Consider the following 5,175-nt stretch of genomic DNA (forward strand, 5'->3'; position numbering starts at 1 on the left):
TCTTACCAGAGTCACTTGTCCTGTCAGCCCGATGTGTAGCGTAGCCTGCTAGCTGGATGGCTTCCTCTGGAATTGTTGCGTTGAGCCATGTCTCCGTGATCACCAGGACGCAGCAGTCCCGTATGTTCTTTTGTGCAGACATGGTAAGTTCCAATTCTTCCATCTTGTTTGGTAATGATCGTACATTTGCTACGAAGAGACTTGGCAGTGGTGGTCTATATGGGTCTCGTGCTAACCTTGTACGTACACCAGCTCTACAGCCCCGTTTCTGCTTCCTGTCTTTGCGCCGCCTTCGTCCCCGCCCGGCAGGAACAATAATCCTCGGAGACCCTGGCGGCCTCACAATCTCAGTTGGAAAATCAGTTTGGTCATAAACACCGCTGATACCGCCAATATGCGCCAAACCGATGTTTATCAGTTCGTGTCGGCTGTATTTTATGCTAACATAAGCATACGTAGTACTTACTGACAAATAAACTAACAGAAAACCTATTAATGAGAGCCTTCTTACAGAGCACAGAGCCGCAGCGTGTACATGCGCCGCCATATTTGAAAATGTGGCATCCCCTAGGAAATAACCATGGTTGTATAACTCATTACTTGAGTGAATTTTTAATAAAGATCATGTAGACAAGGCAACTTTTACTACTGGGCAAAATTCCTAAAAACGTTTCTTTAGTTTAATGAATTAGTTTAGTTTAGTTTAGTTTAGTACGATAGTTTTTTGAGAGATCATGTGAGCCAATTCTTATAACTGAATAATAATATTATACTAAGAGTTAAAGCAAAACTCCAGCCAAATATCCAAATTACCCCAATGGTTTACTCACCCTCAAGCAATCCGAGATGCATATGTCCATCATCTTTCAGACAAACACATTTAGAGTTATTTCATAAATGTCCTTTTGTAAATGTCCTTGTTTTCCCAAGCTTATGATGGAAGAGAACAACTTTACCCTTATGTTGTTTTAAAACAAAATTTTTACACTTGTATAATCAAACAATCAAAAAGCATCACTGTTTTAAAACACCAACAATAGCCGTAGCTCTGACAGCCTGGTGGAAATTTCATCAAATCTCAAACACCCCTCTTGCACCATCTAAATACACCCCGATCTGGAATAACCCAGACTTCATAGTTAACAAGAAGCCACTCAATTTACGTACATGGGTAGATAAGGGCATCACACAACTTCAACACATCTTTATTAATAACAACCTGGCACCATTTTCCTATTTGGTCCAGAAATATGGCATTGGGAGTAATTGTTTTTTGGAATATTTACAAATCAAATCATCTATTCAATCAAAAATCGACACTCAGACAATTAACTTAGACATTCCCCTTCCAATCTTAGAGCTAATTAATATGACCTCTCCAAAAAAAACTACTCTCCAAAATGTATAAATTAATATTAAAGTCAGACAACACGTTAAGCCTACCCAATGCTAAATGGGAATCAGACTTATTTATTGCTCCCAATGCTACTTTCTGGACACAAATCTGCAAAAACATATACTTTTTGACAAAAAAACGCCAACTTACAACTTATACAGTATAAAGTACTTCATAGGTTTCATCTAACTGGACGGAAATTATTTAAAATGGGTTTTAGTTCGGAAACATGCTCACATTGCACACAAAACACCCCAGACACTTATTTACACGCTATTTGGCATTGCACCCCAGTTAAAAAATTCTGGCAAAACATTACTGACTCACTATCCAACCTTATGGGATGTCACATCCCGCTGTCTCCATCCCTCTGTATATTAGGTGACATATCTATAATTAATCTAAATAGTATAAACACTCAATTACTTCTAGTGGCTCTAACTATCGCCAAGAAAACTATCCTCATGAACTGGAAATCAAGGAACACCATACACATTGCAACTTGGAAAAATTTACTAATAGAGTACATCTCCATGGAAAACTTGTCTATCTTCACTCAAAATAATACATCAGAACAGGGCCGGCGCTAGCTATAGGCAGAGTAGGCAAATGCCTAGGGCCTCAAGCTTGGAGGGGGGGCCTCCATAACTGCTAAATCCATGTGCGCTAGTCCGACATCAATAAATACAGTTTTAAGGTGAGTTCGACTTTATGCGGCGCTGCCGCCGTAAGAACCGCAGGCGTTTGACTTGAGAACGATTGATAAGCAAACTCCTCTGTAAGATTTTTTGATTCGCTCTCGCAGTGCTTTGATATCATCCACCTGACGGTTCTTGCAGCACCTCATGAAGTTAAAGAAGCCTAGATGAACAGCATTCAAATCTCTGCAGCTGACCCACTTTGAGTGACGCTGAAAGCGGCTATCACGTCCTTTTCCTGCTTAGCAAAAGCGGCATGCAAAGACAGTTCAGCACATGATGCAGGTATTTTAAAATAATGCATTTAAAAAATAATCTTAGCTTTGTTCTGTTTATCAACATCATTTCAGGACAGATCAAACTTGAGCGCTGCTGACTCTGTTTAGACACTTTGAATGGGTGTGCACAATAGCATTGCGTGGGGAGCTGACTATCAAAATAGTCAAGTTAAAAAAGTTTGTATTTAAAGTCAAACAGCAAAAAAAACCTGGCGTTATTGTGGATATTTAAGGTATAAAAAGGTATTGAAATACATATGAATATATTCATAGTCTAATAGATAACTTTATACTGTATATTGGTTCAGTAAGGGGCTGATCACACCTTACGTGTTTACGACAGTTGTGCACGTCTTTTTTGAATGATATTCTATGGGCAGGGAGCGTTTGCGCGCTGTTTATGCGCGCCGAATGCCTTGTGTTTTTTTCCGCCGGCCTCAGCACGCGCTTTTGAAGGAGCGCTGAGCGGAAAAGGGCCCAACGCCATTTGCGTTTTTCCATTGTCCAATCGAATGAGGGGAGAGGCGGGCCTTTCGTTGTGGTGACGGAGGTTTACAGTTGCTTTGATTTCTGGGTAGGAAAACACTTTCTCAGATTATTCTGAAAATTAGAGGGGTGTGAGGGGCCTCCAACATAAATTTTGCCTAGGGCCTCCAAATATCTAGAACCGGCCCTGCATCAGAATTACATCCCTCTTGGTCATCTCTCCTTAACTTCGAACAGTCTTGAATCTACTGACCCTCTTTGTCTGAAACTATCCTCAATGATACACCATCAATAGTCACACATGAATGAGGGGACTGATATCAAATATATATAAAATACTTATTAGATTATATTCAAATCTCTCTCTTTCTTTCTCTTTTTTTCCACTGTTTCTGGTCCATTGTTGGCTATGGCATATCAGTCCCTGCATTGTGCGACCCTGATTATTTGTGAGTGGGGGTGATGTGGGGCCAGGGACCTTGGGCTTTCGTTCTCTAGTTCGTCCTCTTGATTTCTTGTCTCCGGCTGACTCATCAAATGTCTCGCTATTTTAATGCATCACATATTAGATGGAGTGCACACAGTCATTCATTTGAAGCTTTAAAAATAGAAAAAATTTAAGCAAAAAAAAAAAAACCACACACACATAGGGTAAGGGAGGCGTGTGCGTGGCGACCTCAGATTTACACCGGGTTGATTCCATGCTGCACGCCTTGCTTTTTTAATGCATTGTACACTAGTTGGCACAAACAAATGATTGAGTATAATGATGAAAGGAAAAAAAACACAGACCGGATAAGCGGGGGCATGTGTGTGGGTCAGCCTGGGGATGGATTTTGGGGCCCTGTGACCCGCGGAACCTAACCGAGACAGTTTGTTAGAATATGACATTGGCGGGGGTCTTTCCTACGCCATGGCCATGAGGGGGTCAGAGGCAGTTTTATAACACATTATTATTAATATCTGCATTAATATTATCATTAATATACCATTATTAATACCATTGTCAATACTATCATTATTAATATTATTACTACTTATCATCCCTATTACATCTACTATTATCATTAATATTATTGATATTATATTAAGATTACCATTATCAATATTGCTATTATTTATTTATTTATTTACTTATTTAATTCATGATTTTTTATCTTCTTCCTGATCCTTCACTCTCCCCCTAAGTCCGGATGAAGTTAGTATTTTTGTTAATTTGTCTATCATTACTATTATTGCTATCTGTCATTTCATATTAATATAATTTTTCATTATTATTATTGTTAATAATCTTCCTATTATTATTATTATTATTGCTATTATCACCCTCCTTATCCATTTTGTTGATTTATTTATATCTAATTATGTCTGTTGTACTTATTCTCCTTTATTCAAAATTTTCCACTCTTAAATCCAATTACATTTACAGTTATATACACACACACACACACACACACACACACACACACACACACACACACACACACACACACACACACACACACACACACATATACTTACATTTCTTACTGGTTGTTATGTATGTTTTGTGGATCTATGTATTTGTATTTTGCATTTCACTTCTAATCTGTAAATATTGTAATTGTCTGTTTGCAAAAAAAATAAAAAAAAAATAAAACATAATTTTCACAATTTGCGAAAAAGGCATCACAATGCTCTCTTCACATCATCACTGAAGGCTAAGACCCCCTAAGAATGAAATCCTAGAAACGCCCCTAACAAATCCTTTAACTTTGGCATTGAAAAAGTGAGAAGTATTCTCACTATCGGCTCAAGGGTTTCCTCAGATTTAAGCTATTCCTTTAACACATCAAATTACTCTAATGCCTGGTTTCACAGACATGGCTAAGCTAAAGCCAGGACTAGGCCTTTGTTAAATTAAGATGTTTGAGCATATTTTATAAAAATGCCTTAGAGAAGGACGATACTAGTGTGCATCTTGAGACAATCAATGCCGCTGGCATATTTTTATCTGTCAGTGCAAATTATTTTAGTTGAGACAGCTTAACCCTGTACCCAAGGTGTCAAATTTATCCAATGTTAATAGCTAGGCTCAAGCTTTGTCTGTAAATCTGTTTGGGGGTAATTCATTATTATAAAATGTAAATATGCAAACCAGTGTTCACTTTCTTTATAAAGACTGTCTGTGTTTCTACATGAAAGTGACATCTTGTGGACTTCTTTATTGTATCACTGGGAATTCTTTTTGCACACGTTTCATAAACACAAAGAGGAAGTTCTGGACTTCAGGGAAACTGAAACTAAATCACTGTCAGGCTTTTATGTCTTTTCTAAA

The sequence above is a fragment of the Paramisgurnus dabryanus genome, chromosome 6, assembly GCF_030506205.2.
Source record: "Paramisgurnus dabryanus chromosome 6, PD_genome_1.1, whole genome shotgun sequence".
Taxonomy (NCBI): Eukaryota; Metazoa; Chordata; class Actinopteri; order Cypriniformes; family Cobitidae; genus Paramisgurnus; species Paramisgurnus dabryanus.